Source organism: Chelonia mydas, chromosome 3 (assembly GCF_015237465.2).
Source record: "Chelonia mydas isolate rCheMyd1 chromosome 3, rCheMyd1.pri.v2, whole genome shotgun sequence".
Taxonomy (NCBI): Eukaryota; Metazoa; Chordata; order Testudines; family Cheloniidae; genus Chelonia; species Chelonia mydas.
The window spans coordinates 109091603-109104061 of NC_057851.1; positions in this window are offsets into that span (position 1 = coordinate 109091603).

Genomic DNA, 12459 nt, shown 5'->3' on the forward strand with positions numbered 1-12459 from the left:
ATACTATTATTCAATATATTTGTCATCAAATTACTGCTCTAGAATCTAAGATTTCATTCAAAAAAATATTTCTAGCAGTCATGGTTGTGAAGGAAACTTGAAAATGTGAACCAAGTACAAATGATGCAGTGCTGTCATCCTGAGACAATAGACAGGCTAAAACAATAATGTCCAAGGGTGTGAACTGCTTCATTCATCTCTATGGGTTGTTAATCCTGAAAACTAAAGGTGAGCCCCTTTTAAAACTGTAGTTTAAAGACTTCAGCACCGTGGTGGGGCATTTCTTAAGTACTGAGAGAGAAATGACAGCTAATTAATTAACATAACTCCCTACAGCCCTTATATGTTCCTTGGAGATCTCCCATTCAACTTCTGACCAAGTATGAAGCTCTTTAACTTATGAGATTTGATATCACTTCTTAAATGTATGGTTGCCAGGCTCTTTGAGCTGATCAACATTTCTCTGTGACGCTACTCATCAGGAGATCATTTCGTTTCTTCATTGCTTTCCTTCAAATATCTCTTTTCAAGAACTCCCAGGAAATCAAAGTTAACTCTTTTCCTTGATTTGAGCTAACAACATCACTTGTTTTCTTCCTGAGCATTAAGTTTTCTTTTTCCAAGGCTATGTCTGCACTACAGACCTTACAGCAGCACAGCTGTAAGCTCTCCTGTGTAGCCAGAATTCTCTCCCATTGGCAGAAATTACATCACCCCCAATGAGCGGTGGTAGCTATGTTGGCGGGAGAGTCAGTGAAAATTAGCTGCCAGTCTTATTTTTTCAATCCACTTTACTAAAGGTTTCCTGAGCCTGATTCTGAAACTGGCTTTACTACTGTATAACTCAATAGATTTCAGTGTGAGTTATTCCTTATTTATAACCAGTGTAAATGTGATCAGAATCAAACTTTCTGTATATCTATGTTGTCTTTTTACTAAGATATAATTAATCACCAAAACACCCGCCTAGTACAAATTCAGATATCGCACATAGTGATTTGGATGCTAACTGTCAAACTACAGATTTGCATTCCTCCTTGCTGCTGCTCAGGTGGTTTACAGAGATTCTAAATATAGTGAATCTCCCCACAGAGAAATACCACTACTCTCCCTGAAGGCCCTCTGAGGATTCTTCTTTCCTATCTCCCCTCCCAATTTGTTGTCATATGCATTTTTCCATTTTAACCATGATGTCATCTTTAGTGTTCACACCAATAATAGAGAATGGATTATCCAGCACTAAGTGGCATCACAGGAGTGAGTTGCTGCAGAAGATTGTATGGCGAGAGCCATTCCTCTACCATTTTGCTTTGTTATTTGAAGAGATATTCCAAATCCTTCATAGCTATGGATAATACTCTATCAAAGCATCACATGGTCTAGGTCAATGGATATAGACTCAACAGAGTCAAAGGGAAAAATAAAAATCATAATACTCTGCTCTTTTAAAACATTTTCCACCCGAGGATCTCAAAATACTTTACAATCACTAACGAAATTAGCCTCACAACATTCTCTCGTGGTAGATAAGTATCATTCTACAGAAGTAGAAACTGAGGCCCATAAAGATTAGTGCCAACATTTTCCAAACTGGGAGATATATAGGGTAGCACCTAAAGCTGTCCTCTGGACACAAGTGCCTAAGTTTGTCACTTGACAAAGATCACAGATGGAGTCAGTCCCTTGTTCAATTCACTAGGCTGTATGATCACCCATGCAGCTGAGCTATGAACATGATTTGCCATGGTGTATGATGACCGCTAAGTTTGATAAGTATCATGTCATCCAGTTTGATCGTTCACAGCTATGTTCAAACACAGTAACATTTTGTCATTTAGACAATTCACAGTTGAGCTTTACACTCTGAAGTTAAGCAGTGGCTCATCGGAATACCAATTCTTATTGGTAAGTTGACTTACATATTTGAACATTCATTAACCTTCAGTAGGCCCAAATCTTATATTAAGAATAAAGGGGTCTCTGTCTCCGTGAGTGTAATGTTAATACTCAATGGAATGCTTTCTAAAAAGGCCCCAGACTGGCAGCCCTCCCAGCCAGAGTCCTCTGTTTCTCCACAGCACAGGTAAAGCATGAGCAGCATCAGTGCAAGCTTCCCCACGCTGCCTGAGCATTATACCCCCAACTGTTTTTTTACATAAGGATCACCTTGTGAGAATGAAAGGCTCCAGGCCCATTCAAAATGCTGACTGTCTTTTGAGACTGCCAAGAAAAAGGCCAGTTGTTAATATGGTCTTTGTAGTTATGTCTTTGATCTACACACAAGATTAAGAATCTGAGGAAACTGCTTAGACACACCTGGGTTCCAAAAAACCCATGTTTACCAATTATACAGCAACATACAAGGCCTATCTTAAAGTCACAGCATACACACAGAGAAGGAAGATAAAAGACTTAAAATACTCTTGCTGGAAGGCTACAGTGTAATACTACTTTTATTATTAAAATGTAGACTGATAACATACATTGACCAAAAACAGAGAGGAGAAAAACAGGCTGCTTCCTAAAACAGTGACACAATATACAGAGCCCCTAGCCTGCAATCAGGACCAGGAAACCCACCAGAGGATTTAAAGTGACAGGTTACAATTTCACTACAGTTTTCAATACACATTTATGCATGCCTGCTCTGTTAAATTATGGTGGCTTCTGCAAAGGAAGACAGGGAGGCCCGCTCTACAGGGTTCCCAAACTATTTAATGGGATGCTACCCAATTCCTGTACAGTACAGTGGTGTATCTTTCATAGAATATCAGGGTTGGAAGGGTACTCAGGAGGTCATCTAGTCCAACCCCCTGCTCAAAGCAGGACCAATCCCCAATTTTTGCCCCAGATCCCTAAATGGCCCCTTCAAGGATTGAACTCACAACCCTGGGTTTAGCAAGCCAATGCTCAAATCACTAAGCTATCCCTCCCCTGAGGCAGGAGAGTAGGAAGGAGCCAAAGGGAATCAGACTACTGTCTGGCTGTGGTGCCACCGGAAACACCGTCAGTGTGCTATGGCTAGATTCCCCGCTGACCCAGTGGCAGATCACTCTGTCATCATTAGGGCCCTGGGCTGGGACACGGAGGAGTTGGGTAGGCTCACATCCCTCCTGCCACCCCATCCCTGGGGTGGCAGTACTCCCCCTCCTTAGGCCAAGAGGCCTGCATTTGTCTGTTGTCCACCAGAGCCAGGACGACAGACTGTGCTTGGTGCTCATCCGTGCTGTTTGGTCCCATAGACTGTTTGGTGCTACAGCTCTGCCTGACTGCCGGCCAGAGCCCAGACTCTTTGTAGCCCAGCCCTGCTAGAAGGCCAGGGACAACTGACTACTGCTAATTCCCCCTTTATTATGTTTGGAGAATACTCTAGCAGACCAAACTGCGAGCAGGCATGGCCTCCCACAGAGGTGGATACAGAGGGACGGCCATGCCAGTTTAGTCACAAACATAAAGCACCTCTCAGCAGAGGCTCTCAAGTACTTTACAAACATTAATGGCATCTCAGTACTCCTGTAAAGTATGTGAATATTATTGTTCTCATAATTATTTTACAGCTGGATACACTGAGACACAGCGTGGCTGCAATTTGCCCAAGAGGTCATGGGGGATCACTGGCAGTACAGTTGGCAATGGGACCTGAGCGTCCCAATGCCTGACCCTTGCTCTGCTCACTACACAACATTGTAGTTCTTAACCTAGGATAATCCTGCAAAGATTCAGGCAGTGGCAAGAGACTCTCACAGAGAAGTGTCCAACAGTTTGGATGCTTTTCTATATCTTATCCAAACTTTTTGTGGTTCCCCCCTTGACAGCAACCTTCTAGTTAATCCTCAGGTTCTAAATTACCTCCTTCCTGCCCTATAATAAACTTTTGGTGACAAACAAATGGGTATATACAATCCGGGAACAGTCATGGGTAGCTAGTTGTACACAATATAACACACATTCCTTGTGGGATTATTGTTGTGTGTGTGAAATTGTATTTAAATGTAAATAACTCATCATAATGTCCAACAAGCAAGGCCCCTTGATGAGTGCTACTGGAGGCCAACTGAGTGATAACTCCTGTTGTTGCAAGGATAGCTGCTACTGGCAAAAAATGGATTGCAAGAGGAATTATGCTTTCCAAGGTACTTAAAGAATTCCTAATGGAGCCATGGTCCATTACCTGCTTGAAAAACTAGAAATAGTGATGACCTTAATATATGTACATTTAATAGCTTAATTTAAGAAACTAATTTGATCAGTCATGTTGAATAAAATACACTTGCCTCATCAGTATCTGACTATAAAGGAGGCCTGCATAAAAAAGGGGGCATAAAGAGTGGCTTCCTGCCCCTCCTTATGGTTCTGTGTTTGTACAGCTCCCAGTGCAATGGGGTCTGGGTACCATAGCTACTAGGTGCTATGGTAATACAGGTAATAATAATAATAATAATAATAGTCATAATTAATAAAGGGCTGGAAAGTTGTTTTTTTAAAAACAGAAATAAAAATTTTCTCCTTGTTTCTTATGCTACAGTTGAATTTATAATGTAACATATTCAGAAGCGGCTGAGTGACTTAGGAGCCTGAATCCCATTTTCAAAAGGAACTTCAGCACCTAAGTCCAAGAGCCTTTCAATGAGCCTTAAGGCCAAGATTCTCAAAGGTGTTTAGGTATCTAACTCCCATTGAAATCAGGCTCCTAAGTCACAAAGATGCTGTTGAAAATGTTACCCTTTGTCTGTCCTGGCACACTCTAGAGAGACAAGGTGGGTGAGGTAATGTCAATTATTGGACCAACTTCAGTAGATGAGAGACAAACGTTCGAGCCACACAGAGCTCTTCTTCAAGTCACTGGTGCTCTCTAGACATTTGGAGATCTAGTAAAACTGCGACATTACAAGAGTCAGGAAACTTTGCTGACTAAGTAACATTTTAGAAAAAGGAGAACTATGTTAAAAATTGACATCCTGTCATTTTAATTAAGCTATGTGAAAGATTCCAAAATATATCTGAGACCTCTAGCAAAACCAAGGAGGGCCAGACTTATCATTCTTGATATTTCTAAGATCAAAATCAGGCAGGAGGGGGAAAATCTTTCAGGCCTTCACTACTATGTTTCAGAAAAGGGCAAACTTCCATTTTTATCTTTGCAGGTCATCCTTAAGGAAAATGCTTCCGGGAGAATTATTTGTGGAATCCTATTTTAAAAGTCAGGTTCCTAAATTAGGCCTCTCATTTCATCATTCAGGCACTCAGGAGTTTGGGTACCCAACAGCTGATTTAAATGCCCAAATGCAGAATTGCTTGCCCTAATTGTAAGGGGACTATTGCCCCCTTACTAACATTCAGTGGGGGTGTTTTAGTTGCTAGCTCCCAGTACTAAAAAGGGGGAAAGGTCGATGGGGAATCAGGACCCTGAGACTGACAGCCCCCAGGAACAATGGGGAGAGGCCAATGCTCCAGGTCAGCCTGAATGACAGGGTGGCAGGCTAATCAGGGAGTCAGGAGGCCAGGGAGGTCCCGTCTTCCGTGTGAGCTGGATTTGCCTGGGTCAGACAGAGTGAGGTCGAGCTAAGCAGAAAGCAGGGGCTCGGGCTGAGCTGGGGAGCAGAGCTGGGCCAGATCCAGAGGGACCAGAAAAGTAGCCCGGAGAGAGCAGCCCCTGTCCTGGGAGCAGAGCTGCAGCCCCAAAGCCAGAGGCACAGCCCAGAGAGAGCAGACTTGCCCTGGGAGCAGAGCTGCAGCAACCAGAGCCAGAGGGGCCAGAAAAGCAGCCCACGAAGCAGGTCAGTGCTGGGAGCAGAGTCACAGAAGCAGCCTGCAGAGCAGACCTGTCCTGGGAGCAGAGCTGTAGCAATCAGAGCCAGAGGGGCCAGAGAAGCAGCCCAGGGAGCTGGAGGCAGAGCAGCAGCAGCCATGCTGAGGCAGAGTGGAGCTGGAGCTGGGGCTGCAGCAGTCTGGAGCTGGGTGCGGTGAGCAGCTGGGGAGACTGAGGGGGACCCTGGGCAGCGGGCCCAGCACAGGGAGAGGCCTCAGCCAAGAGGCTCTGCAGGCCAGGCTTGGATCGTAACCCCGACAGGGCGGAGGCGACACTGGGAAGAAGGGTCCTACCACTTAGAGCCTGAGAGCGTGTAGCCACCACCAGAGCAAGTGTCCAACCCACAGCATCCCTGCAGCACAGCCAGGGCCGGAGAAGGCGGCCTGGGACTTACAAGGAACAGACTGTGAACTGCCCGGACATTCCAGAGACACTGTTTGTGATGTTCCCTGCCACAGAGCGGGGTGATGTGTTTCCTTTAACCTTTCCCATTTTCCCGTATTCTTTTTAAAATTAATTGTTGATTAAATAACTTGCATTTGCTTTAAATTGTATGTAATGGTCAGTGGCTCAGAGAAGTGCTCAGTACAGAGAGAGTACCCCGGGGTGGGGACGCTCTAGCCGCTGTCCTAGCTGACCACAGCAGGGTTGGGGGTCGAGCCCCCACAAGAATCCTGGGCCCAGCCTTGTAGGGGTTACGAGGACTCTGCCAGACAGGAGAATGGAAGGAGAGTCCTCAAGGGCAGGGAGGCCACTGGGAAAAGGAAGTGGGAGCGAGAACTCAGATCCTTTCTCTAGCCCACTTCACCGGGGTAGTGCAGAAGCCAGGAAAATTCCCCACAATAGCGGGACTGTTCCCCTGCTTACATAATTTAGGGACTTATATCTACTCATAGAATCATAGAATATCAGGGTTGGAAGGAACCTCAGGAGGTCATCTAGTCCAACCCCCTGCTCAAAGCAGGACCAATCCCCAATTAAATCATCCCAGCCAGGGCTTTGTCAAGCCTGACCTTAAAAACTTCTAAGGAAGGAGATTCTACCATCTCCCTAGGTAACGCATTCCAGTGTTTCACCACCCTCCTAGTGAAAAAGTTTTTCCTAATATCCAACCTAAACCTCCCCCACTGCAACTTGAGACCATTACTCCTTGTCCTGTCCTCTTCTACCGCTGAGAATAGTCTAGAACCATCCTCTCTGGAACCACCTCTCAGGTAGTTGAAAGCAGCTATCAAATCCCCCCTCATTCTTCTCTTCTGCAGACTAAACAATCCCAGTTCCCTCAGCCTCTCCTCATAAGTCATGTGTTCCAGACCCCTAATCATTTTTGTTGCCCTTCGCTGGACTCTCTCCAATTTATCCACATCCTTCTTGTAGTGTGGGGCCCAAAACTGGACACAGTACTCCAGATGAGGCCTCACCAATGTCGAATAGAGGGGGACGATCACGTCCCTCGATCTGCTCGCTATGCCCCTACTTATACATCCCAAAATGCCATTGGCCTTCTTGGCAACAAGGGCACACGGCTGACTCATATCCAGCTTCTTGTCCACTGTCACCTCTAGGTCCTTTTCCGCAGAAGTGCTGCCTAGCCACTCGGTCCCTAGTCTGTAGCGGTGCATTGGGTTCTTCCGTCCTAAGTGCAGGAGCCTGAACTTATCCTTATTGAACCTCATCAGATTTCTTTTGGCCCAATCCTCCAATTTGTCTAGGCCCCTCTGTATCCTATCCCTGCCCTCCAGCATATCTACCACTCCTCCTAGTTTAGTATCATCCGCAAATTTGCTGAGAGTGCAATCCACACCATCCTCCAGATCATTTATGAAGATATTGAACAAAACTGGCCCCAGGACCGACCCCTGGGGCACTCCACTTGACACCGGCTGCCAACTAGACATGGAGCCATTGATCACTAGCCAACTTTCTACCCACCTTATAGTGCATTCATCCAGCCCATACTTCTTTAACTTGCTGACAAGAATACTGTGGGACACTGTGTCAAAAGCTTTGCTAAAGTCAAGAAACAATACATCCACTGCTTTCCCTTCATCCACAGAACCAGTAATCTCATCACAGAAGGCGATTAGATTAGTCAGGCATGACCTTCCCTTGGTGAATCCATGCTGACTGTTCCTGATCACTTTCCTCTCATGTAAGTGCTTCAGGATTGATTCTTTGAGGACCTGCTCCATGATTTTTCCAGGGACTGAGGTGAGGCTGACTGGCCTGTAGTTCCCAGGATCCTCCTTCTTCCCTTTTTTAAAGATTGGCACTGCATTAGCCTTTTTTACTGTATGGTGCTACATAAATACAGTTGTTCTTCATAATGTCATTCTCCCCAAAGATCACAAATGGCATAATAATGCTGGTGCTGTGGGGATTCTGCATAATGATTTAGTCAAATGTGGAATTCCTAATTCTGAATCCTTCCCACACTATATATAGCTCAAGAAAATTCCACCATAACTGAGGAAAAATCTGTAAAGAAGGAGAAAAAACATATTTGAACAATCAACACTAGCCCCATTGACTCAAAAGGAGAAGTGTTTCATATAAGCAATAATATGCCTGCCTTTTGGATATGTTTTTTGTTTTGTTTCTAATCTTGGCTGCACAAGAAAAAATGACTAATATTTGGCCATGCCTCTTGCACTGAAGGTAATGGCAGAAACTACAGTTACAGTACAATCTCTTTCTGTTATGTCTTTTGGATGTAATTGCCTAGGATTGTTCCTGGAGTCAGTCCACACCACCTTTAACCCTACTCAAAGGGATGACAATTTTTTCCCAATTCTGTGTTTAAAGACTGCCAATTTTTCATGTTAAGATATACATACAGAACTAGTTAAAAATAACAGCACAAGTCCCTATTCAGCAAATTACATAAGCATGTACCTAGGTCCCATTTAAGAAAATGCGTCTTAAGCAGGTGTCTAAAGTTAAACATGTGTTTAAGTGCTTTGTTGAATCACAGCTATACTGCAGAAGCTGCTTTATGTTGATTCATAATTCCAGTTGACATCTGAAAAGTGCAGTGCTTTCTGACAGATTCTGAGTGTCCCCAAATGAAAGTAACAATGCATTTGTGTGGAGGGGGGTATGTGACCAAATGCATCCCTGTATTCACATCCTAAACACCACTGTAATAATCTTTGTACAAAGTATGCCTTGTGAGGCATCATTTGAAAACTATTAGCTTGCTGATCAATAATATCATGGTAAAATGTGTGTAGCAATATTTTACATAAAGTTACAAATATAAGATGAAGTTATGACTGAAATGTGTTTACCAGAGAAGTCCAGGGAGTGGGTAAACGGGTTTCTCAAAGACAAAGGACAAACTGACACCTCTAGTCAGATGTTATCAAAGTTGATTGGCAATCACTGATCAAGTGGCCACACAAACAACAATATGAAACATCCTCACAACTGGAAGGAACTTTATCCAGGGGTAACCCTCTGGAAAATTCATTTCGAAGGGTGACTGGAATTAAAAAGAGAGTGGCAAAAACACCCAGGTATTCTTTTTCTCTATCTGTCTCTTTCATCTGGGAAAACAAAGGACCCAGCCTTTGGACTTTGGGAGGGGTTCTGACCTGAGAATTTGGTCAGCCCTGTTGCTGGGAACATATGGGAAGGATTTTACCTTGAAAGAAGTCTAGTTTAAGTCTTAGTTACTAGAAAGTGTTTTATCTTTATTTTTCTCATAATCATTTCTGACTTTAGTGCCTTATACTTGTACTCACTTAAAATCTCTCCCTTTGTGGTTAAATAAACTTGTTTTATTCTTTAATCAAACTAATCCAGTGTTGTGTTTGTGTTTGGTAACTCCAGTTAAAGTAGCAAATTGTTGTACACTGACCCTTTACAGAGGCAACAGATCTCTAATATCTGAACTATCCAGGAAAGGTTTGGGCAGTGCAAAACAAATGTTTTTGGGGAAAGTCCTGGACTGGGAGTGTTTTGGGGGTCATCCTGCAAGTAGAAACTATGGCTGCTAGAAGCCAGAGTGTGACCAGTAAGTTGCTGACAGATTGGGAGAGGCCCAGATTGGGAGTTATACCAGCAAGGCATTGTGAGACACCCAAGGTTACAGGGCAGCTGGTGACACAACCTCTCACTGGTCTGGATTGCAACCAGGAATGGGGTAGGGAGAAATTATATTTTATTTATTTATTCTGACTCTGAATTGCCCGTTTCACATATTCAAAAACCATGAGTCAAGCCCCAAAAATTCATGAGAATTCAATGCTTTAGAGATTCTTTGTATCTTTTGGGTTTTGAGCCATTTCACACATAGAGGGGAACATGGAATAGGTCACTGAGGTAAGAGCAGGAGCATTGAGACTTGAATGTGGGTGTTGAGCTTCAATTGTCATCAGAGTGGAAAGATTAGGAAGAATGAGATAAAAGACAAGTCTGAGATCTAGTCTATAGTGAAAGGTTTGTATGACTTAGAAAGTGAGGACAGGAAGTTGAAACTTGACACAGCACACAGTGGAACAGAGCTTAATTTGTGCCGGAGCTCAGTGCCATCACCTCTTTTCATGCCAGGGCACAGACCCAGCTCCTTTTCTGTTATGGCATCCTCCGTGAATCATGCATGCAAGTTCACACCAGCAGGGGGCGGAGCCGCATGCTCTGCAAAATGGCATCCTCCATGCGGCGCTCTCTGCTTGAGTCCTGGCACCTCTTTCTTTAAAAATTAAGCACTGCAGTTGAATGATTAAAAGAGGGCAAGGACCTGGCAATGATGATGTCACAATGTAATGTCATATTTTTCAGCTGGTATATTCAAAGAGGTCTAAGGGAATTTGTGGCCCAACACCCATGGATTGGCTCGTTTGAAAATCCCAGTTTACACTGCGACATAACTGAAACACTCGCTTTGCAGAAACCACACTCCAGCAATGGAGAATAGATGGCAGGAGATAGGTGGCCACATGGGGAAGCAGATGGCTTTTTCTTTTCTCCCTGCTTTCCAGTGTTACTCTTTGTAGTGGTGGCATAACTAGATGATGCTGTAACACAAATATAATGTTGTGATGTGTTTTAACCTCATATGACTGCCAAATTCAGATCTATGTTTGGCTTCAATTTGCAAATGTAACGTGCTTGTTGGGATGGGATTTTCTGTTCCAAACCATTTATTCACTTCTGATCTACATTTTCTTCATTCTGTTTCTGTTATTTATTGCTAGATGGCTCACTAACCCAGTAGATACAGTAATTTCTCTTTGAATCTATCCTATTACTCATCTGTGTCTTTCCAACTCATTATTAAACACATCCTCTCTTCTTCCACACAATTCCTCTCTTCAATTTAATGTTCTTGGTTTTACTTTTTTATTCCCCAATTAATTCCCATTTCAGACCATCTTAGATTAACATCACAATTGTTTACATTTCCCCAGTGTTTACATTTTCAGCTTAGTCCTGTATCTGATACACAAATTGCTTTTTTCCATTGAAATGTGTACCAATTAGTGACTGGATAATTAAAATTCTTTAATGTAAGTCTGACATTTTTCTCTCCTTGCAGTAGTCTCTTCCACCTGCTGTTCCCTGATCGAGTTGTTTGTTACCAGTGTGATACAGCATGGCCAGAAGGTAGCAGGAGAGTGATATAGGAGAGATATCCAGGGGAATGAGTTGGGGCAGAGAGCAGTTTGAAGGAGTTGGGGCAGAGTGCAGTTTGGAGGAGTTAAAGTAGAGAAGAGTTTGGAGAAGTGCCGTGGCTGGCTAGAAGACCAAGAATCTAGGTAAAGAGACACCCAGCTTGTGTAGAGAGAGAGGGCAGGAAGCCCCACAAGCTGAAGAGCTGGAGAGGGAAGTAGCCCAGGGAAGGAAGCACTAGTTCAAGTGGTTTACCACTATCCCTAGGGCCCCTGGGCTGGGACCCGGAGTAGATGGCGGGCCCGGGTCCCTCCCTCTCCACTGCCCTTCTCTGGGTTACTAGGGACAGTAGATACCCTAGTTCAGGGGCAGGAAACTGCGTCCTGAACCCTCCCCCCCCCGAAGAGGAAGCGTGGGACCCATCATAATCGTACTGGCAATTTGCCACAACAGATAGCAAATCTAGCTACCACTTTATACTCCTTTACTCTCTTAATTTCTCTAGTTTGAGGCCATGATACTCCACATTTATTTATTTTTGTCATCTCCCACTTCTGGACTCTCCCTTGTAAAAATTATTCCTCTTCTCCACCCCTCCTAATGTATCCTTATAGAAAGACAAACTAAATGTTTGACTCTGGCTGCACTGAGATTGGCTTCCCTGACAGGTTTTGGTTAGGTCCATCATAGTTGCCATACGTGTGTTTCTGCTGCTTCATGCATTGGTACATAGGCACATTAGAATTAGAAGTTCCCCCCAAGTATATTTGTTACTTGGGTTTGGCTTTTTTTTTCTCTTCTCATTAGTCCTCCTGCTGTTAGTTATTTTATTCTTAAGCACTCTTTTCTCGCTGCCTTCCTGTATGTTTCAGAGTAAATGTTGCCTCGTGGTAAAAGCATAAGATTGAGACCCAGAATTTCTGGCTCCTATTCCCAGCTCTGTGACTAACTCATTTTGTAACCTTGATGAAGTAATTATTGTTATTTGTATTACCACATAGTTGCCCTGGTCAAAGACTAGCACCCCATTGTGT